Genomic DNA, 25,975 nt, shown 5'->3' on the forward strand with positions numbered 1-25,975 from the left:
GAATCAATTAAAACCTCGATATCGGCTAGTAGAGGGCACATTACGTTCAATAAATGTTGTGTTTCTCACGTCGTATTCGTGTAACACGTTCTTTCTATGGGATAGCATCTCGCTGTTATTAAGATGTGACTTCTGTTCTATTTAGTGACTTACAATCCTTAAATAAGGATGAAACCGACACAAAGTAAGTCTACGTCTTTTTACGTATTGTAATCAGACAAATGTTAAAAGCACACTTAGCGAACAAAGTGACTCTTGAACTGAGAATGTTTTAAATATTTATGAATACACTAACAACGCAATCATGAGCCAGCAACGCACTTCTATGTATGATTTGAGGTTTTCACAGCGGTTAGTATGAAGATTTCTGTCTTCTGTGTTGTTGCGCCGTGTAGTATGGTAGATGTTTACATGTAAACAACTCAGAAGACAGAAATCTTCAACACACTTCTAGTTTTCTTCTGTTAAATAATATAACAGTGAAATTTAATTGCAACCAATTCTTATAGCAGGCCTGTTTTCTAAATTTTATTATATTTAAACCAGAACTAATTTCTATAAGCTTCAAAACAATTTTCCGACAGTCACGTGTTTGCCATTCTCATTAAGACTTGCTCTGTTTTACCACTGAATCACCTGACGATTATTTCTGCTGCTAATCGGATGCTACGTGGTTGAAATCTGCAAGCTTCTAGCTACTTTTTTATTATCATATGATGAGCTGAAAACAGAAATATATTTTTCGGTAGAACTGGGACTTTCTACGTCACACCAGGGTCACGCGGCGCCGCTGCAGGGTCGGAAGGTAGAATAGCAGTCAGTGGTATATATATACTATTTTGTATAATTCATTGGTAAAAACTTGTATGAAGCAGTAGATCTTAAACAAGATTAAAATTCATGAAATATCTATGTATAATAAAGTGAGCTAATACCAGTTGCTGGCTGCAGTAGTAAAGAGTCTGACTCAAACCATTTGCAGAGCTGCTTGCTAGAGACGGGGCTTTAACCGGTGTTTTATATGCCTCTTCTGGGCTCAGTTCATTTGTGCCGACGGGCTGTAAGTACCGGCAGCGTAGTTTCACAGAGTCGAGATTGTACGTACACCTACCTACTGTACAGTACCTCTCTGCTCCACAATGGATACCGAAGAACAGAATCTACACTTACACCTTGGAAGTATTTGTTAAGTATTTGGAGGTGGGTTGATGCTAATGTGGGTGAGAGGAGCCATGCGTACAAAATTTTAGTTGGAAAACCTGAAGGAAAGAACAACTCGGAAGACCTAAAAGTAGAAGGAGGGTTATTAAAATCGATCTTTAATACACGACGCATGAGAGATTTGATTGGATTCAAGTGGCTTAGAATACTTTGCAGTGACGGGCAGAGGGATTCTACAGGGCGTTACAATTCAGAAGATGAACATTGACGTGAGAATCCAAAAATATTGCGAAATAAAGATATTTTAGAATTCTGCATTGTCGGAATGGAAAAGAGTCTAGGTAAGATTTAAATAAAGTTAGTCTTATTGTGTTAGAAAAATAGAAATATTGGACACCCAAAAGAACTTGATGACCGCTGACCCAACAGTAAGAAATATATTACGGCCCTGAAAGAGACGTACAGACGCTTACAATTTTGAGGCCGAAACGGATCAGTTATTTGCCTAACTTTGTGACCAAAGGAGATGCTTAGGCATCTTATTCATAAATAAGGAATTAAAGTATTGACATTTTAATGTTTAGCGTTATTAGATAACAAACGTAACATCTTAGATAACATATCAAATCTAAAACTTCTTGACGATGGTGAAGAGTCATTTGAATAAAAATTTCCTTGGATATTATCCATCGTCTAGTAAAATATAAAATATAAAACGTAAAACGACGTTTCGGAGATGGGACTCTATCTCCGTCTTCAGGTTCCTACTCAGTTTGGCCCACTAGATAGAGCTAATCCCTATCTCCGGAGATAGGGATTAGCTCTATCTAGACGATGGATAATATCCAAGGACATTTTTATTCAAATCTTAGATAACATTAATATGAAAGTTAAAGATTTTTATATTAATATATTTATTCCCTCAATTTAGTTAAATTGAAAGGGCGGTGTTAACATTGATGAATAGCCGGAAGGAGATATATTATTTACTGACCTACTGAGATAATTGGAATTAAAATCGTTCACTATGACGACGTGACATCTGGACATCTGAAACGTGAACATGAATACTTGTCGCTTTTCAACTAGACTTCTAACCGACAGGTCTTCTGTGTGCCTTTCGTGTTTGCTTTCGATTGTGATCAGGACGGAACCAAGTCAGTATGCTGACTGCTGAGGGGCATTGTATCTTAAACAATCATGTTGAAAGCAACAGTTCTTAACAAAGGAACTCAGCTAAAAGAAATTAAAATGTCCTCTTTTGTAACACTTCATAAGCTGAATTAGAAAGTCCCCGGAAAATTTTATGAGTAGGTACAGTACATGTGTAAAATGCAATGCATTATACCATGACGTATAATATAATTTAGACTAGTATTATGTAATATTAAATTATGTTTGATCCGTCTCAGGTTATCTCGTATAAGCTGTCTTACATTGCTGTCATAAAACTTTAAGAAGAGCGAACACTTTTAAAGCAAAGTTCAAGGTTCGAAAAATGTTTAATCTTGGAAGAAATAACCAAAATGTCAAAGAGAAGTGTCCGTGTTCACAAACTAATATTACACTCAAGCCGATTGACTCACGAGGGTACGTAGACGCGTCCAAAACTCATCCGGCGTCATTCGTATCGGTAAATTCAGTCAAGAAATGGAAATTTTAAGTGGACGAAATTATCTCACTGATGTCGTTGCGGGCTTTTATATCAATGGTGATGAAGAATCTGAGTCAGTAAGAATAATAATACAGTATTTGATCGAAAATGGCTACCTGGCTGCGTGGTTGTTAAAAACGTAGTTCAGTTTTAGATGACATATGTCCCATATTTTCAGAATCTCTATTGGAATCCGTTTGGGTCACATGAGTAGATGGGAGGATAATATTAAAATGGATCTTAGGCAGGTAGTGTGACAGTGTGAACTGGATTTATCTGATTCAGGGTACAGGTTAGTGTCGGGTTCTTCTGAACGTGGTAATGAACCTTGGGTGAGAATTCTCTGACTTGCTGAGGGACTGTACTCCATGAAGGTAGTGTGAGTACAAATAGAATGTGTCATGTTCAGAAACGGAAGACTTTCGGTTATAGTGGATAGCGCTAAACGAGTTTAAGAATTATTTCTTTATTTGTGGTTTATTGCCAATGATATCAGTAGCTGATTATTTAGTATCGAATAATCGGATAATTCATAAATTTTAAAGGATATGGAATAAAGCGGTTGTGGCTTAAGTTAGAGATACTGGACGGACTGAGGAAAATCACACAATACGTCACTTACGATCTCCGAGTAGAGATTCAAACCCAGGATCTAATTTAAACGAAGAAGCTGGGCTAACTACCGCCGAATAGAAGTTTTAGTTAACGCTATGTCAGTATAATCATTTTGAAGGTAATAAATATGCTCTTACCAGCCTTATAAAGGGACATTTATGATTGAAGAAGGCTGTCTTCCCGGTTGTAGCGCCGTGAAGTATGGTGGAATTTTACAGTCGATAGGAAGTACTTGCTGCCTCCATATGAGTGATGAATTCATGATGATGGAGGCAGGAAATACCTCCGAAACGTCTGTAAACTTACACCAGTCTTCACGACGTTACAACTCATATGACTGACATCTTCGTACTCCCCGTCGTGAGCAACTCAGTACCTAATTAGCTACGATTGAAGTTTTTTTGTTTTAATTGTCATGGGTTAGATAGAAAACGGGAATATGAAGTTTTCGGAACCGAATGGTAGTAAATATTTCCCGAATTACGTAAGCACGTGGAAAACGTTGCGTCTGTAAAGAGTTGATAATGTACGTTTATCGTTAATGCTATGCAGGTTACATTTTTCGGCTAAAACTCTTAAATCAGAGTTAAACGCATGAGACAGTAACATTTAAACAAGAAGATCTCAGCCTTCCTGACGTAATTCACGCCAGTCGGAGTGAAATTGATGCTAACGAGGTGTTTGCATGGTCTGATACATTAGGAGGGAGGCGAATGGATAAAGGGATTTGTTAGCAGGAAGATTGGAACAAATAAAGAAGTGACCCTGCTTTTTTAAATTTAGTTAACGAATCAAAACGTTCAGAAACGAAGAAGCAACTGATAGTGTAAGTTCAAAGAAGATTCCTCGTTACCTTAGTTCAACGCTAGGCACCGTACATTGTAGATAGAGATATGTTCGCATCACTGAAACGTCGGTCACCCTCTACGAGGCTACATTCCAGAAGGCTGTCATCTTCTGATGACAAAATGTTCAAATAGAAACCCTATTTTATTTTATATTTGATTTTACCATTTAGTGTTAGACTGGTCCTCCGACGTTTCGGAAATGAAAATGTGGTTGCTTATAAAAGATGAATAGAAATGGCTGATATTTATTAATACCTTGAACACATCTATTTGTATGAATGTTTAAAATCACATTTCGTTTGTTTTCAAATTCGCTGTTCTTTCAGCTTGATGGTAGCTATGTTTCATAATAATGGGTGATAACGCGACACACTATTGTATTCAGTAACACTTTGTGCTACTCTGTGAAATGTTAGTAGAGGAAACTGCTAACGTTTAGGGGAGGGGGAAGACTCATTCCGAAGGAAGTGGTTTCGTTTGTTTGCTCTCCTCCCCATTTGAACGCCGCAAAATACATTTACAAAGCATTACACTCGGTTACTGAAGAGAATTATCATTACGAGTAAGGAGTTGAAATAGTGGTTGGTTTCTTCGTAGATTACTTAATGCTACCATACAACATGTAAATAAGGTGTGGTTTAGTATCGATTGTGTGTCATTATTCTCAGTCAAAATGCCTCGATACAGAAGGTAAATAATTTGAGAATATCATTAAATGCCCGGATGAAATTTTATGTCAAGAGGTTGATTTGGATTGTAAGTGTACATTCTGAGACTTATTTTTCCTTGAACAAGTCATCTTTTCTCATGCATTACATTACGCTCGTCCAAAATTCTGATCGAAGAAAGGTCTCAGATGTGAATATTTGACCATGAAGAAGATACTGGAGATTTGACAAAATTACATCATGAGGAGATTTATAATTCGTAGTTTTTACGATATATTATCAAGGCAGTTAATAAGAAGTGAGTCCCTTAAAGTAGGAAACTGATTGGAAAGGTAAGATACTATTAAAATGGGCTTTAAAGAAGTAGAGGTTGTGAACTGAATTTAATTGGCTACTCGTGAGGTCCTTAACAGAAGTTTGTAAAAATTGTAATTCAAGTTTGATTCTCGTCACCGCTCTAACGAGTGGAGAGAGTTTCAGAAGTGATTACTGCTTCCATCATCAGGAAGGAACGTCGGTAAATTTCTACCAGACTCCAAGCTGCAACATTGCAGAAGACAGCCTTGAACCTAAAATATATTACTCTTGTTTCATGTCTGTAAGGTCCCTTTTTCGATTTTGATTGGTTGCTCCGCTGTTCTGGTGTGTTTTGTTTAATTTCATCCCTGCAAGAAGATTCTAGGTTGTTACTTGAAATGAGACAAAGCTGTTTCATTTTAAATTTTTATCTGTTCATTATTTACAGCCATCCTCCTATTCGACGCATGTGTATTTGAGAAATAAACTAAGAATCATTTAATAAACATGGTTTGCAGAATAAAATTTGATAACTATATGCCTAGAGTCACACACTACAAGGTTTTGGATGTCCCTATCACTGAAGTGTGGTTATTTTATAACCTGTCTGTCTGCATGTCGGAATGTTCTATGAATTTTAATGTGGCCCAAAGCAATAAGAGACAGTCTCCTTATCAAGTGTGTTCATATAGTCCTATTTATTCATTCAGGAGTCTGAATCCATGGCTGTGCTGTATGTGGAGTCGTTTTTCTGTGAAGGTGCATGGTAACTGCAAGGCTGGCGTGACAGGTCCCAGTTCTCTGGGGAAAGCCAGGCTAGCAGCTACAACAACCTCACTTTAAGCTGAATACATGGGCCTTAATCAGGAAGGATAAAGCTGTAACTCTGACAGTAATCGGATCTCAACAAGTGGAGCGGAAAGTAAAGCAAATCTTTGTTTAAACCACATGAAGGGGATGAGAAGACACTAGTTCAAGTGTTGCAGGAATACAAAGAAAAAGAGGATTTTAGAGTGTAATAGAGAAGATTTAGTCTTGTAACTTTTCTTCATATTTCTTGCACGGAGAATGAAAAAACACAGAGATCTGTCTTGCAGAAAATAGGGTTTTGTTGTCCCCTTACGTGTTTGGAAATTTTAAACATGTATCTAAATTATGGAGAATAATTGTTCGTGTTGAATGTAGGGTATGAATTAGTCGATTCTTAGATTATTTTAGGACTTAGGTTATGTAGCGTTGTTAAGGCGATAAAATTGGTGATGATGAGATGGGTAGGACTTGAAGCATACGTGATGAAGATGTTAAATGCTTACACAATTTTTATCGATATGTTTGAAAAAGAAAACCATTCCGAAGACCTAGATGTGAAAGGAAGGTAAATATGACTTGGGATAGGGATTTAATTTCCCGCCAAAATATAGTATATCTGGAGTATATTGTCTCAGGATTACATTTGGTATTTGGTTTACTACTGAAGCAGCTTACTGTACCGATACTTTCCTTTCTCGTGAGCCGTCATATTTTATATCCATTCAACACAGTTCAATCGGTAAAAAGAAATACATTTTTTTTGACCTCCACGCCGACAGACATAGAGAAAGCGACCACAAACAGATATAATCAAATGCATTGACTTGAACCATTAGGCGAAGAAAGAATTTGTCCTACAGACAGACACCGGCCATTAGGGCGTAATATATAGAAAATCAAAGTCCTAAGATCAGAGGTCATCAGAGAAGTCAAAGTGATTACGATGAAGACTCATAATGAACCAAGATGTATAATTTCGTCATCCTGTTACGTCTTTCTGGAAGAGCTATTATATAAGAGAATATTCTTGAGCTTAACATAGTTCCTGCTGTTTGAGAGCAGACGGACGCCCGCGGTCTGCATTGTCCTCAAGTCAGACGGCGCTGCTAGAATCATCACAGTTTGATCTCTTTCACTAACGCGGCTGCTGGTGTTCCACGCCCAGTATCTCTACGATGAAGAGTGGTTGTTGAGGTAGTATTCGTTCAGGTGATCAAGACGTTTTCCGCCATGTGTTGATTCCCATGTTTCGTTACTGTGTTTGTAACAGAGCTCCAGTGGTCGCTACCCTGAACCATATTACCCATTCCACATCGTTACAACACGTTTTGTTAAGATTCATTTTAATATCACATCTACCATGTCTTCATGTTTTCTCATCGAAATTTGTACGTATTTCTCATCTCTGCCTTCTGTCCAATGTATTCTCTGTCTACTTCCGTGTTCTATATTCGTTATGAAGTTCCTCATTATGCACTTTTCCTGAGCATCATGTTACGTTGTGCCTCTAAGGTCTAATTATTCTCTTGAGCGCTCTGACATCAAAGAACCTCAGTCTAAATCACATGAAAAGGGTTAACGATCATATGACTGTGAGTCGTGCAGTTTTGTATAAATTAATCGACGTTTCAGAGGTGATTACTGCCGCCATAATCAGGACGATAAAGATGTAGTACTTCTTGTGTTGTTGTAGTATGCCACGACACAAACAGCGCCTTGACGTTGCATGTAGATATGTGATAAGGTTCACGCTGATGAAAATTTATCCCCGGATAAAATTTAACTGATGTCTAAGATGTCTCAGTGCAGGTATAGACGTCTTGGCGAACAGAAGAATCCTTCTACATGTAGAGAATCGAACTACGGTGGTCCATTCCGTGGACAGCGAATTTAATAATCGTGTGATTTGAGGTTTTCACAGCGGTAAGTATGAAGATTTCTGTGTTCTGCGCTGTGTAGTCTGGTAGATGAATCGCCCTGATGATGGAGGCAGTATGACCTGTGAAACGTTGGTAAACATCTACCAGACTACACAGCGCAACAACCCAGAAGACGGCAATCTTCAATTTAATAATCGTTTCTTAAAGGCAGCGTCAAAACTAACTATTAATGGCTCTGACAGAATAAGAAAGGAGGGCATTAGAACCTGATAGATATTCTTAGGGACTCTCTTGGGATCTATTGGCTTGTAATGAAATGAACAACAGGTTGGAATAATAACAAAATGCAAGATAATAAGACCTGAAGATTATAATGAGGACAACGCGTGGAACTTTACGATTACAAAAGCCCAGTTGTTATAGAATTTAGACAATGCTAACGTTTAGGAGATTCACCACTTCTGGGTTTCGTAACTCATTAAGTTGTCTTAACACTTTCGTGAACATAAGTGGTAGAACATGTAAAGAGGAAAATGAATTATTGTGAAACTGAACGGTTTACAAGACATTTTAATGTGGCTTATATTGAGTTGTGTTATCTTCATTTATTAATTTATTTAATAACGCTCACAGCGTTTGGAACCAAGTTGAAATTCTTCGTCTTCAATTATCAAAAGTAAACGGATGTCTGGAGTACTTATGACAAAACTAACAAATCTCCTATTTGTTTAGTTATTCCCAAAATTACAACGTTCTTTTAAAGACACAGGTTTAAAAAGATGCATCTGATTTATGTGTAATCATATACAGAGAATACATAATTTATTCTACTGAATTACACGAACGGACGGAAAATACCAATTTTTAGACGGAGAAAAGTGGAATGGTGGAACATTTTAGTCGGATAGCGGCAGTAACAGATGACAGGAGGACGGAAGTATGATTAAGGACCAGTACTGAAAGTTTAAATTAAAGGATTACGCCCGAAGGAAAATCTTTTAAATAGAGAAATCGAGAACTTAAAATCTGCGTGAGATTTGAGACACTCACGGTGGTAAAGATGTCAGCATTGGTTTCTGGGTTGTAATGCTACATGGACTTAGGTATGGGAGACTTGCACACACGTATTTGGCTGGACAGAGAAACACGTAAAAAAAGTTTTCATTTAGAAGAATTAGTGATGATAACAGAACCAAAATCTTTATGACGCATTATATAATTTATAATACACATTATTGCCTCAATGAATAAAACTCGAAACTAGTCGTTATTGACAAGTGTGGAATGAACTTTTATCTTTGACTTCGTAACTGATTCCCGGCCGGGATACAAACTGTGTACTTCCAGTATAAAGTAGTACTCATCCCATCGTTTGATATGCTTAGGAGTCCTTGTTTCCTTGTTGACGTCATATCTGAGTTAAGACCCTCGCGTGTTGCCTCTCTAAGTGATCAACTTATTAATTTACTAAAACACTTGATTTAATATAACTTCAGAACCGTTAAAGAACATGAAAACTGTGGTATACAACCTTCAGTGATTTGTTTCCTGTTTTCAAAAATTATTTTTTAAAATCAAATTGTTAATGTATCCTAAAGGTATACTGGAGCCTTTTGATGTGGAATGTGCTTGTTCTGTGCCGTTTGTAATATTTGACTTACGGTCTTTACTGCTATGAGTACCTCTATCAACACAGTCTGGCACTGTTCGTAGAAGATTAATTTTAAAGGTCAAAAGGTCGGTGATGTGTTGTACTTGATTTTGTAGATGTTAGTATTCATGATTAAAATTTTCTCGTTGCAAACTAATTCCTTTTGGACGGCGTTTATTGGAATTCTGAAATCCATGATTCCCCTCGACATTTAAAAGCAATCTTGGAATGTAAAGAAGATATTAGTATTGTTTCAAAAATAATGTCAAATATTGCTTCTTGTTTTGGAAGCTACGTGTTCGAATGTTGCCGTGTAGGCTGAAGATTTCAGTTGTTTACTTCAGTCACTCTCTCCGTCTGTGTCTCAGAGGAATAAGTTTCTCTTTTTCGTTCGCGTTTGTTTTCCAAAAGGAAACTGTGAGACTTCCATAAAAACTGCATGGAATGTGTGGAGTATGTAGGAAAACCACTCACAAATTCACGTGGTCCGTGTTTGCGTATGGAAGTACTAAAAATATAGCGCTGCTCATCATTTCGAACAGGGAAGCACACGGATAGGCCGAGTATAACGCAAGATGTCCAGGAGTTCCCTAGGGCTATTTTTTTATCGAGGACAATTTTCTTCTGCATTGAGACTTTCGATCACATGAAGTTTTATAAAAAGAAAGAAAAGGGAAAAATACGAGATAAAGAAAATGTTTCCGAGACGACAAAATGTTCCTCTGCCTTCTAGTATCTTACTGAACTTCATCTGTCTTCCTGCGTACAGCGACTGAATGTCATTTTGCTTTGGGGTGGGGGTCGGTCTTTGGCTTTACATACAGGAAATCAATGACAACGAAGAACTGCCAATAGTGCCAATGGATGGAAGGAAATCTTGACAGTTTGAACAGCTGAGACATTCCCACGTTCAGCCTGCTGTTTACATGAGTATTGACAGTACAACATTACGTACCTGTGTTTCACACTGCTGTACTAATTGTATATAAAGCAGGAAGTGTTTTTTTTTTTTTGAATTTAGAAAGATTTTTAAAATAAGGCGAATGTAAATATAAATATTTATCATTGCTTTTTTTTTTTTTTTTTTTGTAAAATTTAATTCCTCTGCTATAGTTATGTTTGGTTTTTGGAGACAAATATCTGTGTCTATATATTCTTATCCATTTTGTGGTGATCTCTTGAAGCAGAAATGAGCGTTTAGGTGGGATTTTGTTTTCACAGCGGTGAGTACGAAGTTGGCTGTCGTCTGGGTTGTAGTCTCTTATAGGCTTATGGATAGATTCCGACGTTGCAAAGAAACGTGCTCGGAAGAAACAGACGGTACGTTTTTCCAAAAAACGCTGTTATCTACCTACGGGGCCACATCTTCACCGCCGTGAGAATTTCAGGTCTCTAATAGGTGATTGTGTTACCCTCTGATCGTACTTTATTAACTTCAAGCTAAGAACACCAGAAAGAAATGAATTTGTGGTTCTGAATTAATATAAAAGTATTAATCCGTCTTCCGGGTTCAATAATATGATTCTCTGTTCATGGAGAAACCACGTTTCGCATTGAAACTCTGTTGAATAACAAGTCATGTTCCTACAGCTGTAGTGAAACTTCATAAATAGAACAATAGTCACTTCTGACAAGATTCTTTTACTTAGTTTTCGCTCTATTGAAGAAACCCCAATATTTCTTGTAATCTCTCTGTTTTACAACATCAACATTATGGAATGGAAAAGTTTCCCGTATAGGAAAATCTCTTCTTAACAATTGAATACTCTGAATATACGACAAAAGTTTAATTTAGCTTCTCTGTAATTACTCTTATAGTTTTATCTCCGTCTTTAGTAACGATCTATACTTCTCAAGGCACATAGTATTTTGTGCGTCAAATCCGGTATAAACTTTTGTCCATTCAAACTTACTTTAATATGCAGTAAAGGGAGATTCGGGAAAGCAGAATTATAGAACTTTACGGCATCAAAATTCACCCTCGTTACCCCCAGAAGAATTAAAAGAATATAAATGAATACCTTGTTCACTTAAACTTCGGCACATACCTAACAATGAAATTGGCATTGTTGCATTAGTAATCTTTTGGACTTTATGACTGAAACTGTAGCGATATGAACTTCATATTTGTATGAGAATTAAATGCTCTGGGAATGGACGCATATCAGCAATTATTTTCGTAAACCGAATTTATAATTGAAATGTCTTGTGTGTTTGTCCACATCTCTGGAATCTCTCGAATCTCTGAACTGAAAGATGCTGGGCAGATATAGTTGTGGTGATGAATGCCATGAGGATTGCTGCGCTGTGTAGTCAGGTAAAATTTTTCCGAAGTTTTAGTGGTTCATGCCACCTCCATCATGAGAGCAATAATGGAGGCAGTAAACATCTCTGAAACGTCGGTGAATCAGACTCCACGGCTCATCAACCCAGAAGACAGTAATGTTCCTACTCGCCGCTATGAGAACATCAAAGCTCAAAACATGTATTTGCGGTTTCTGTCGATAAAATAGATATCCTAATATCCTTTATGTTCAGATCGAGCGTTTTAGATTTTATTTAGAAATGGTTCATCGTTCAGACGTCTTCTACATAGCTTGTAATATAGAGTTCTTTACTATCTACAAATTCATTTGGAAATATTTTTTGATGTGAGTATTTGACGAAATGCATCTATTTTCTGATTCGAAAACTATGGGACAGAATATTTCTTCAAAAGCTGGCCGGAATTATACTAGGAGCTACCAACATCAGCAGCTTAAAAGGAGTTGGAAACGGAAAGAACTCTTGACTAAATGAAACCTCTACTCTGCCGATGAGAATTTTCTGGTTGTGAGCCGGAAGGCAGAACACTAACAAACTGAAGTGTAAAAATAGTTTTGATGAAAGTGCTTCGGAAGTAATAACTTACAGTTTTCGATGATGATGCGCAAGGCTTATAACGCGCGTGAGATAATTGGAATAGCACAAGAAGTTCTGACTGAAAAACAGGAGGGCAGAGACCACCAGAAACATCTGGAACTAGATAGGGAATAATGTTAAAATACACTGACAAAATTAAAACCGCCAAGGAATTTTTATTGGTTTAGATAGTGGAAATATTTTTATTGATTTTCCTAAATTTTTAATTTTAAACTTCGTTTTTTTTTTTTCCAGTAACCCCTGAGTTAATAGGTCACTGCAACTTCGGTGTACCTAGAAGTTGAGAATTATAGGTACATTTGACGAAGTAACTTGGCATTGTCGAGAAATGCAGCAGAGATCGATATGTTAGCTGACATAACAGTCGAATGAGGATCTGTGTAATTTCTTTCCAGAAACCCGCTGTCGGATTCCTTGACTACAGACTGCCGTTTCACTACCCTTAACGCAGAATTAATTTTTCAAGACGTTACCATGATACCAGTTCCAGCAATACAGGTAAGTTGTTTCACAATTTTAAAATGGAAACAATAGCTAAAGCGCATTTCCTAATGAATTTTACGGGTATATTATAATTTTGATTGATAAGCGCCATATTCATATACATTTATTTTTATATTTTTTTAAAAACGTTTTCGTACGTAAATGCTCCGTATGTTTCGTTGAGTTTGTACTGAACCTGGTTTGCTACAAGCTAGTAATAGTTACATACACGTAATACGGTACCAAAATCACAGGCCAATCCTCGTCTAATAAACTCTCTCGACCTCCCTCGGGTTATTTGAGTTAAGGTCACTTTAGTTGCTAGGCCTGTGCTCAGGTCAGTTGCGTACATAATATATTTAAGAGAAGAATTTGTGTTTGTTCTCGAATATTACTTCAAAATCGTTAGCTGATGTTCGTGAAGCGTTAAAGGAATGCTTATCCTGACAAGGAAGTATAGAATACGATAGCAATACAGCGACTGGTAACGAAATTTCGGGGCAGAGGTAATGTTTGTTTGTGACAAGGGCTCGTCGAGCGACAAAACAGTCGAAATTACGGCCTCGACGATTTCAAACAGTTCATCAGCTACAGCAGCGGGACACGGCTCCAGTAATGAAATGCTGTCAGGTGTTGTTTATGGCTTCATGGTTTGGTTTTGTACGCGGTTACTAACATTTTAGAAGGACCTATCACCTCTGTGAGTCACGTTTTGGCTTACGCCTCGTGTGACAGTTCTGACTCGTCTTTTCCTGAAGATGGAGGCAGTAGGTTCCTCAGAACATGAGTATTCTATTACATTTCCAATTATTATGCTGTATATGTTAATTTAAAGTATTGAATGGATGTATAAATGAAGCAATTAGTTGAGAGGCGAATTTTTAATAAGTATTAAAAGCAAGTTTTTTGTGGTCATAAATTATACTATTACCATAACTGAGAAAATATTTTACGCAATCTTAACACAAAAGAAAATTAGGCCGTATCATTTTAACAAGTTTCGTCGCAGTTATGCCAGGTTATGATCTTTCTTATTATTTTTTTTCAAAGGAAACTTTTTCAAATCCCTTTCTGGTAGGATCAGCATCGTTGATGTGAACTACATCCCACAAAATTTCTTGCAAGGCTCTTACATCTCCAAGCAAAGGGAACCCTAGCAAATTGAAAATTCAGGAGCCGTGTCTCTGTAATCCGAGATACGGCTGCCAAAGAAGCGAGTGATACCACTGGAGTAACGAGACAATTTATGGTAAGCAGACATACTTCCGCCAGCTTTTCTTAGAACGGATGCTGGAACCTGTCAATAGACAAGATTAGTGATTTTACTGCATTTTAAGTACAAGACTCTACCAAAGGATTAGATTCGTTTTACGGGCTTAGAACGGCGTCTCTCAAACCAAACGTACGAGACAATAATTCTTCTGAAATTGATTTTCCTGTCTGTGGTTATGAGATTAGCAGACTAGCTAGGGCGAAGTTAACGTCGTCGTATTACAATATTAAGGCGAATACGGGGCGTGGAGATCAATTTTGAAGTCTGAATGTTGGTACAAGGTAAAGTTGAGCTGCTGGCTTCACTTTCCGGAGGCCTTATACGCATTTCTAGTCATAAACTTGTCTTACAATCTTGTCGTTGCTTATACGTTGCTTTAACATAGGCTGTAACAGTTCATGTCTCGTTCTTGGCACTATACGTTGTCAATTATGTATTTGGATGTCTCTGATCACTAATTTACACCCTTAAACACCATTTCCCATAAATCGAATCCTTAGGTCTTTTGAAGGGCTTCTCCCCTCAGGGTTTTAAACCCAAAATTTTCCATCCGTGTGCTCAATACGCCCTGCACCCATCTCATCCTTCTTGATTTGATCATCGTAATAATATGGTGAAGCGTACACATTATGGAACTTCTCCCTATGAAATTTTCTCCAGTATTCTTTTAGTCTCTTTGAAGTCCAAAGATTCTGCTAAGTACCCGCGTTTCAAATACCCTCATTCTGCGTTCTTGCCTTAACTTGAGAAATCAGTTTTTACACTCATAATACAACACTTAAAATTTCACTTTTGTGCCTTAATATTTACGTCTTTAGATGTCAGACAAATGAATTTCGCCTTCTAAGTATATTTATTTACAACCATGGCGTTTCGGATGTTGGCCTTCTTTTGTCTTCAGGTTACTTGTAATCTGGTGGTACACGTTGTCTTTCCAGCGGTCTTAAAGACGAAGGTAAATGTCGTGATTTTAAGAATAAGTAGAACAGACTGCTTATACCATTTTGTTATAGCATTTTCAAAACCCATTACATTCCTCCAGTTACTTCTCTTAGGGTAGATTTGACGCATTAAATCAAGTAGCAGCCTGATTCAACACTTCCCGTAATGACATCCATGGCTCGTGTTGTAGATACATTTTGTATCTTTCTAGCGAAAAATATGTAAATCCTTATAACTTCTTTATTGGCGTCTTTAAGAGCAGATGGCTTGTTTTAATGGAAGTGAGATGCAGAACCCTGTAGGCTACTTCTTTTAGTGCTTCTTAAAATTGGTAATTCTGTGATGAAATAAAGAAAGTTGCTAGGGGGGAGGAGTCTCAGTCTTGGTTCTTGGTTTCCAACCTTCGTGATTAAAACATTGGCCCGAGGGTGGGGTGGGGGGGGGGGGGGTTGGATGCACAAAACTGTTGTTACGAGTACAGGAAGAGTTGAGAAGATGGGGTGGAAAGGAATAAGAGAAAATAAAGAGGTTTGGTGCGAAATGGCACAGAAAGTAAAGTGTATGTATGTCATTTACTCTGTTCAAGGGAACTTTACTGCGACTAAGTCGAGGTTATATTCAGATTGCTTTACTTAATGCAGAAGATACGATGAACATAGCACCTTATGAATTCGCAGAGACGATGTAACAGTATACAGAATCGTCATATAAAATTAGAACACAAGCGGAAACTGTTAGAAAGACTGAATTTGAATATTCATTAAGTTTCTGCTGTTACAATCTGCCTTTTACTTGGCCTAACCTGTCTCACTGTACACGGTTTTACTGAGGACATTACCAGATTACCACTTTCTGAACTACTTCGGAATCAGAAACTGAAAAAAATTGATAAGTATCTGTGCCAGAAAGTTTTGAAACCTAGAGGTTTTCTTAAATAGCCGATAAAGTTCCTAATAATCCATTGGAGTCTGTACCAGTCGGTAATATCTTTACCAGCTGTCTCAGGATCCCTTTGAAATTTTTACTAATAACAGTAGAAGCTGGGATACGTTGTAAGTTATTAAACTTAATTGTAGGGACCCTTTGTAAATTTGCTATAAAATTCAAAAGTTACAATGAATATAGAGGTCAGATAATTTTGTCAGAATGCACATTTTTGGATGAGTTCATATTTATATTTTGATCAATACGCGTTTCCATTTGTCATTGCAAGTAAGGTAATGCATGGTAGAATGAGAAGATGGGGTATAAATCAAAGTATTAGCACCGGACAGAACGTGCCTCAGTTGAGGGCTTGCTTATATTTGTACATTTACAAAACTGCCGTGCTAGTTCTGGTTCATGCGTTATTCTCTTTAATGAAATGAATAATGCATACAGCAAATTATGTTTTAATGTCAGTAAAGTCGAAATTATCGCAATGCATAACAAATAGATTTCCAGCGTTCCGTATTTGTCAAAATGTATTTCGCATACAATAGCAGACGCATTTCTTTGAACCTTCATCACTTAGTATAACCTATGCATTGTATTGAATGTGAATATATGTATACATTTGGCTTTATTTAACTATTTGGAGACTCGGAATGTTCTGATGTCTAGAATGTAATCATAACGTTACCAAAGTTACTTGAGAGTACCGTCTTCCGGACTCGTTTGCGTACCGCATACTATTAGCTCTTCAAAAAGTACTGTGCTTCACGGAATTAGATTTTATTAAAATAATTTTAAATAACAGACAGCTGATAAAGTGTTTGGTCCAGAAACCCAAAGAGACTACTTGTAAGATGTTTTTGTATATGGGAGAATAATGGCCTATTGAAATTATTCTTAAATAAATAAGCTATAAGTTTGTGGACCGGTAGTGGGCTCTTGTGGACATGATAATGAAGTTTTGAGATCAATAAAAGGCAGATAAAATATTGTATAGATAATCGGTTAGTAGCTTCTTCACAAGGACTGTGGCCCATGGAAATGTTTGTGCACATGTATACGTGATAATTGTCACACGTGTTGTATTTTTGTTGTTGAAGGTTACCAAGTGATTCTCAGATACTGTGTCCCTTTATCCACTTCATTTCCTCTTCATTTGTTTTGTTAATTATTTCATTTTCCATCTAACAGGATTTACGAGACATAGACATGACGTGTTTATAACACATTTCCGCCTTGCCTCTCCCTAGACATGTAACACAATTTTTTGCATGAACATTACCGCAAGCAAATAACAAAAATTCTGAGAGAAATGGTTAATAGAGTTATTATTATGTTGAACATCCATGCGTTTCGTATAACCTATGGAAACTGTACCATATTTTTATGAAACGTTTATATCAGTGGATTGACTACAGAGACATTTAACCTTATTTTTTCTTAAGCTTATATTTCGTTTTTAATATTATTAAACCGATATACTTCTTCGTTTGTCTTACTAGTCTGAATATATTCATATTTAAAAGTCTCTTTCTGTACCTCTGTATCAATTTAGGTTTTAATAAACTAGTTTTTGGGATAAACCAATGTAAAATTTAAGTTGGTTAGACACTATTTTCTCTGTTATAATTTATTATTCTAGTTATTGAATTATTGCTTAGTAAAACCTAGTGTCTTAAGATGTGAAAATGTAGTTCACACCTTCCATCTGTGACATTTATAAAGTGTAAAATGCAAGAGACATAAATGGTTGTGTGGGCTTGTTAGAGTTTGAATTGTAAGATGGCTACCTTTAGGTACTGGCCTTTTACAGCAGAGGCCCGTATTTGTGCCTAGGCAGTCCATATTGGATTTGTGGTGAACGAAGTGGCACTGGTAGGGGTTTATCTGCGGGTCCTTCGGTTTTCCTCGCCAATGTCATTCCACGGTTGCTTCGTATTTACTTATGTATCATCTGGGGAATATACAGTGGGTCTCACCCCATCGCAGCACTTCTAATAAGACATGCTATTAACCTGTGTGCACTTTATTAACCGAGAATTATTTAAGGCCAAGTTTGTTGATGCCCATGGATCAAATATTAAATCTATTTAAAAAAATGATGATGCTATATTTCATTTAGTATGAATTCCGATGCTTACAGCGTTTGTTGAGTTTATGAAAATGTGACTATCACAATATTACAATGTAAAATTGATGTCATATGCTGGCCGGAAATTTAAATATGTTATAAACAGTAATATATAATGTCACTTTTAGAAACGCATTCATTAATTTTCTGTTCCATGTTATGATTGTTTTCATAATTAGCGTGTATTGAGGGGGTGCACAAACGCAAGCACGCAAGCACAGTGAATCTGTTTCTCCCTACTTCATTATGGACCGCATAAAATGAATTCCAAAACATCGTTATATTTGGATAACAGTGTACAGAATAAATTGATTGTAATTATCATAGTCACCGGATTAATTATCCAGACGAAACTGAGCTTCATTTCTGTCATGATACACATTGTTTCCATATTAACTAATCACGTTTTTTATACTGAACTAATTATAGGATGTAAATATTGTTAGGGTGATAAAACCATGCAACATGAAATTGGCGGGTATGTAGCACGCACGGCAGAGACAAGAAATGTACACAAAATATTGACCGAAAAATATGAAGGAAAGATGAGACTGACTGAGAACAAACAAAGGATCATATTAAATTGTAGTGAAACTTCCGTTGTGCGAAATTTAATTTCCTTTGTTTGATTTTTGCAAGCATTTTTCTTCTTGTTACTAAATGTTTAGTTCCGTGTAAAGGTGCTGTAACCACCATGATTTTGTGAAATTTTAGCTTTCCTTTCGTTGTTTTTGTACAAATTACGAAAGGAATAATGAGCAAATTACCACATGAATAAGTACCAATCGTTTGCAAATTTTCTTTAGTGTATGGAAAAACATTTAACTAGAATGAATGTAAAAAAGGAAGCCGATTTATTGGAATGATTTGCACAGCTTCAACTACACAAGTTAACTTTCGAGACAGTTCGTAAGGGAAGACCGCGAAGACGAGGTTGGAAAGCAGAAAGGGATGGCCTAAATTGTCGTACCTCCCTCGCTTACTCGCTGGGCAGTCCCTTCTGGTTTATCGGATATGCAAATTGTGTTTTGAGTCGGTCACTTGAGATGCTTACTCCTTTAGGGCCCGAGACGAAGCCATCTTCCTTCTCCTCCGCCTATGTTCAAGAAACCTCTTGGTGAGATAATCGCTGTCCTCTACTTGAGTTATTGGTTGCATCCCTAGGAACCAGTATTTTCCAACATTAGGGAATTGGAAACGACGAATTTTGGAATCACCACTGTCAGCGGATTAATGTACCTTTCATGTGTGTTTGTGGCGGGTAAAAACTGTCGAGGCAGGGCCTTGTAGCTTGCTTCATTACATTCTCCACAAGGATAACGCGTTTTGTAAATCTGCAAAATAATACCTGGTGTGATGAGACTGTGTACATATGTTAGTAAATAAAGACGTATTGGCGAAAAATTAGAAATTTTGAAAAGTTTGATTTTCATGCTAATTAAAAATGTAAATCAACCGCTTAAAAACTTAAATATGACTTATATGGTTACCGAAAATACAAAAATTGTATTGATATAAATACCAAACACGTGATGTTGATATGCATTCATCAGAATAAAAATTACACCGTAAGAAACATGACCTGTCTATCAGTAAACTATCAAATGCCACTATACACGGGTTGCATAATTGATGGGTACAGGGGAAAGGATGGCTTTTACTATATATCATTAATCCTCATCTTGGTGGGTGCAACCACCGCAGACAAGTCCTCTTTGCTGCCACTCACGCACAACGTAAACTCAGTAGTGATTTACCTTCAGCACTGTGAATTATCAAGCTGTCAGTTGTGGAAACAGTTTATGTTTCTCCAAGTTTCAGCCTATGGAATTGTATACAATTTTATAAACGTCGCTCTTATAATTTTGCTGTAGCATTTACTACACAAATTGAAAAGTCTCGGAACTGTTAATACAGAAAGACAGTTGTACAGATATGGAAATTCCTTGGGAAGCGAAAAGTTTTCATTAAACCGGCAGAGGAAATCCACGCCTTTTATGGAACAAAAAACATGCCTTTTTTAGTGACTTCGTATTGCCAAGGCGATTTTTAAGACGACTGTCTTCTGTGTTGTTGAGCACCGTAGCCTGGTAGAAGTTCACCGACGTTTCGGACGTTCTGCACCATGCGGAAATGTGTTACAGGCTTTTGATAGCAAGTGTAACGTTACAGAAAAATATTAAACACAGGTCCAGTCTCCTATTTATGAGATATTAAAAGAGAATTTTTGTGAACAGTTTTTATGTCCTGAATTAAAAACACCTATTTTAAATTCTAATAGCATACCGTAGAATGATAACTTACACTATAGAGAATTGGAATTAATCAGAAGAATGAAACTCGTAATTTTCCGAAACTTTTTACCCTTTTTCTGTCGAGTCTGAAATATGTCTAGTGAAGATATCCGAAATATAATTACGATCTAGAGTAGCTACAGAATACGGCTTAATTATTTTAATTTTTGAAAGTTCTCGGTTTTCCTCCCGGGAAATAAGAGAAAGTTATCTAACAACGAGCCACGAATTTAAAATATTTTACTGAAGGAAAAGTGAAATCATATATGGATTCATTTGTGACCTCACTGGATGAAATCAGAAGTCCATATCTTTATTAAGACACAAAGAGTTTGGCTTTACTAACAGTATGAAAATGTAATGGCGCAAATTACTTGGAAACGAACCATTTACTTTGTCACGCTGTGGGGATTCCAGGCTGTATGCTATGAAGCATAATTTTACAACACAAATACACATGACCTTTACATTTTAATTTTTTTTATATGTTGACTAAGTAAGGTAATCTTATGCAGATTTCAGTAATCGTTCCTGTCGGGAGCCGGGAAATGACAATCGCATTTAATTGCATCAGCAAAAGAATTGCAGTTAAGAGAATGTCATGATTTCACGAGGGGCCGTGCAGTTTTCGCCACAGCCCTGAAATCTTTCGTTCAGAGGAACCCCCCCCCCCCCCCAACCCATCCGCTGTCAACAGACCTCCATATCTTTTCTGCTGTGTGTCCAAGTCTGTCTTAAGGCAACCCAGTAGAGCTAGCATTATTTTTACATGTTACTTTCTTGGAATCTACGGTAACAGAAAGTGGCTGAAATATAGTTCTGCCCTCATGCCAACTTCCATTATGGTTACTGATTTCCTGTCCCCACCTCATTTCTCTTTTCCACCTCAGATATATGCGTGTTGTTCCCGAACCAAGGTTGACGGTGGAAAAGTTTTGTGTTCCCCCTTCCATATCCCAGTTCACCAAGTACAGTCGGCTACCTTTCGGGTCCGACTACATAAACGTTACTTCCCGAGACCAATATTTCTGTAACGCTTAGACAGGCGAGAGAGAGACAACCAATAAAGTTTTTGTTTCTGGTTGTTGCGTGGGGCTCTGGTTTTGAAAGCAGATGATGTAGTGTGTCGTAGCTTGTACCCGAAAATCAGTAGTTTCTCTTTCTTTCATGGTCCAGGTAGCTTTTGTTTTCAAAGACTCTTATAACGCTGGAATAAATGACGATAGAGCAATGTTGGTATGAACACGGTAACAAACCTTAGGTTTCTATAAAAGTCGGACATTTTATTGGATGGTTTAAGAACTGTAAGCTTCTGAAAAGAGACCCTGCTTCATGAGGTTAGTGGGATTTATTAGTGGAGAGTAAATATCTTTAACTAAGAATATATCGTTCACAGTGATGCTTCATGAAACGTTTGGGCGTTGATTTAAGCTTCTCGTCCCGGTAAGGAAATATTTAACGTAATTAATTAATGCGGTATACATGTAACGATGCACTTAGCTGATGAGTTTAAACATGTAGTGATGACAGACCAAATCTCAGTTTGCGTATTCATCTCTTTTCATAATTTAAATCCCAGAAGGTGCCTGTGGGGAAATATCTCTTTGAAGGCGGCAGAATGCCCGCATTACGGGATTCAAAACCCACCGCTCAACAAAAACAACACTTCTTAGTGTCAAGAACCAAGAGGTGTACTGTGTGAAGCATTTGAATTATATTCTACACCACTGATTCCAAGTGTGAAAAGAATTTAAAAAAACATGCTGAGTAGAACTCTGTAATGAGGAGCTTTATGATACGTATTTTTAACGAAATGTTGCTAGGGTAACCAAAGCAAGGAGGATAAGATAAGCTAAGAACGTAAAAAGTGTGGGAGAGTTTATTAACCATTCGTATCCGAAGCTCGTCTAAATAATGTTTAAGAATGCGGTTTACCTGAAAGAAAAATCAAGACTTCACTATTAGAACAATCAACTTCTTAATGCTGTTTTAGGAAATAATGTCTGTTTACACTGAGAATCATACCAGGCATACAAATAAAAATGCATAATTACTAACTGTTAAAGCAGGTGGTACATATATTTACCACTGGGGTTTAAAGTGCTAAATTCATGTACCTTTTTAGTCGAAAACCTGAAATGAAGAGACCACTTCGAAGACATGGGCGTAGATTGGAGGATAATATTAAAATATATCTTCATGATATACCGTGATCAATGTCGATTGGATTTATCTGGCGCAGGATTTGATTGTGTGAATACGGTAATGAATCATTGAAGGTGGTTAATTTGACCAGCTGAGCGATTACTAGCTTCTTGGGTTTCAAAACACAAGGCTTTGTTGGACAAGTGAAGAATTTAGAAAGAATGTGGTAAAATCAATAGAAATGAACGATGTTTTTTGTTGGAAAATGTCACATGATATTTGTTTCTTGACCGAAATGTGTTGTGGTAGAGGAAGGTCATTTGTCTATCCTCCAGCGTCGTTTGTTGTCCTGTAGAAATCCTCGAGCCGTGGGATTTTCAATTAAAGTTAGTTTTCGAGATACGTTCAGCTTGTATATAGATCGCAGTGGAGGACTGGGACAAAAATCGATTTAGCTGTCGCTGGGGGGAGAGGAAGGGGTTGGTAAATACAGATTTCGTGCAATAGACGAGGAAACTTAGTGAAACCAATTATCGATTCTGATGCAAATGGGCAAGGGGGCACCAGGCTTTAGGTCTTAAGATTTCTGTACGCAACATACACAATAAAAGGGACTAGTCTGTTGTTCCGCCTGTAACTTCTTCCGTGTGTTTCTTACTCCAAAAGCACTCAATGCATTTAGTTTAAATTTTGGTATTTTGGGAATGTATATAATTTGAATTATTCACCAGAAATTATTAGGGTAATGAAATAGAGGAGAAATAGATGAGAAATACGTACAAAAATTTGGTTGGTAAGTCTGAGGGGAAGAGACCCATCGTGAACCTAGGCGTAAAGGTATTGTGTGGTACTGGACTATTCTGGGTTCCCTTACTAAGCATTCTTAAGCTGGTGTTACTGTAAATGTTTATGAAACAAATCAGACACGTCCGAACTCATTTTCCACTTCACACATTAACTATTTTTTATCTTGTGGCAGTAAAACACAATGTAAGATGTACTGAGGGGAACAAAGAACGAGGTAGACAAAGAACGAGGTAGACAAAGAGATGAATAATTGAAGAATCTAAAGGGAATTCAAAACATCCAATCCTCATCGCTTGGATGCTTCTGTTAGCAACTAGTAGCGACTTGAGTTATACATACAGGTGTCTCAGGCGGTCTCAGATTCAATTTTATTCCTTTTCGACTTTCCTACTTTACTTTTCACTTACGTAAAAACAGGGTGAGGAGAGGAAAGCCAGGAATTTGTATTCCTGGTGAAAGTAACGTTACACGATTGTTGTAAAGTAATAATTTGGATGTTCCCTTGTGGTTGCACTTCTAACAGAAACGTAACACTTCGTTTCATTAGTGTTAGTCATTGAAATAAACAACATGGCTATGATGAGAACACGTATATCGACGGTATGAACATTTTGTGGGGTATTTGAAAGTTTTATTCGGTTACGCGAATATAATTTATGATTAATTCATGAATTATTAACTCATCTTTAATGGCCCACAAAGCATGTCGATAATATAGTTTTATATTTAGCTCCTTCTACGTTTAGGTTTACCAAGTGTATCTTTTCTTCATGTTTTCCTACTAATTTTTTTTAGGTTATTGGAAGGAAACGTATCTATTCAGTTTTGGTAGCTGAAACCTATAAACTCAACGCCATGAGAATCTCAAATCTTTCTGAAGGGGGTCTACGTAGTTTAAACGAAAACTAGAAATTAATTTAGAAAATCTGTTGTAAAAGTAAGAAGTAAGAAAAGAGAAACAAATAAAGAGTATTGACAAGTGATTTAAGGTAAAGAAATAAATAAATATTTGCCGTAACCTGAAGTTTAGAAAAATAGAACGTTGTTACTATAATTTGGAATCCTTTTTAAACAATAGTTGGTGTGTACTGTATTAAATTTTATGTAAAATCCTTTCTGTTATTGGTAAATATTTAAAAAGTATAAGTAGTATATATGAGCCGGGATAGCTCAGTCAGTATAGTGACTAACTACGGGCTGGACGACCGGGGTTCGATCCCCGATGGGGGCAGAGGATTTTTCCTCTAGCCTCTGCGTCCAGACCGACTCTGGGGCCCACCCAGCCTCCTCTACAATGGGTACCGGGGTCCTTTCCCGGGGGTAAAGCCGGCCGGGGCGTGATGCTGACCACTCACCCCCATCTAGTGCCGAGGTTAAGGAAGAGAGGAGCTATACCTCCACTCACCCCAAACGCCTACATGGCGTATAGTGGGACAAACTTTACTTTACTTTTGTAAGTAGTATATATCTATACATAAACACGTATTTGTTACATTTGGTTGTATTTATTTAATTTTTGCGAATTATGTGGGAGTTTCCATGATCCGGTAAAATATATTTTCTAATCAATCGGGAGTCTGCTGTATACTTTTGGCCTGAAATTACGAGAAATTCTGTGTTATTGTATCGCAACACAATGCAGATAGGAATTATGCATTACAAAAACAGAGAAAGGAAGAGTTTGCTGAAATTTATTTATATTTAGCCTCATTAGAAAGCCGTTACCGTGTTGAAAAGAAGAAAGGTTTTATTAATCCGCGACGCCATTGTTAAGCAGCACGTGGAGATAAATAGACGTTAATTAAAGCAGGAACTTTATTACAGCAATTATTCTTTAGTCTTGTGGGGAATCCACACAAAGTTTTAGCTTCTGCTGTTATATTCAGCTGAAAGAAGGTGTGACCTTCCTTCGTAGCTGAAACGAGTCGCAACTTAACCTGCAAGTGAATAGTGCACAGGTTGAATGTAATATCTCCGGGAACGCAGTGCTCGAGGCCTTACAATGAAATATGAAGTACCAGGGCCTACTGAGAACAAGGCAAGCTTACCATACGAAGAACACGAGCTTAGGAAGTTATGAAATATTCAGAGTTCACTATGTAATTTAACGACACTGTGTCAAATGCAAACGTTAGCTTCAGTGGAATGAAATTAAATTATACGTGGGATTTGAGGTCCTCAAGGCGGTGAGAAAGAGGATGTTCTGGGTTTTGGTAACATGTAGACTCGTAGAAACAATCTCTCCATTTTCAGACCTGAATATAGGGATACTACGAATTTTCATGTTTGGGAAGAGGAAGAAGTCACACGGCGAATAAGGAGGGTGCGGGATGACGGTCATGGTGTTTGAGGCCAAAAACTGCCGAACTTTGAGGGCGGTGTGCGCTAGCGCGTTGTCGTGATGCGTCGCATGTGGAGTTCTTCCTTTAGAATCAGCTGACAGGTCCCATAGCCTATCCCA

At 37.3% G+C, this 25,975-nt stretch overlaps 1 protein-coding gene across 3 annotated transcripts in view; it reads left to right on the forward strand.

Annotated features, from left to right (window-relative positions):
- LOC110829846 (zwei Ig domain protein zig-8) overlaps window positions 1-25,975 on the forward strand; it is a 520,441-nt gene that overhangs the window by 68,508 nt on the left and 425,958 nt on the right. For 2 of the 3 annotated variants that reach the window (XM_087344188.1, XM_087344183.1), the window contains exon 3: window positions 12,902-13,004. The exons of the other annotated variant lie outside the window; for it this stretch is intronic. The gene's annotated coding sequence lies outside the window, so the exon portion shown is untranslated. The remainder of the gene's footprint in view (window positions 1-12,901; window positions 13,005-25,975) is intronic. 3 annotated transcript variants of the gene reach the window in all.

Source organism: Zootermopsis nevadensis, unplaced genomic scaffold (genome assembly GCF_977971745.1).
Source record: "Zootermopsis nevadensis isolate Lab colony 2312 unplaced genomic scaffold, Znev_1.0 Znev_ptg000007l, whole genome shotgun sequence".
Classification (NCBI taxonomy): domain Eukaryota; kingdom Metazoa; phylum Arthropoda; class Insecta; order Blattodea; family Termopsidae; genus Zootermopsis; species Zootermopsis nevadensis.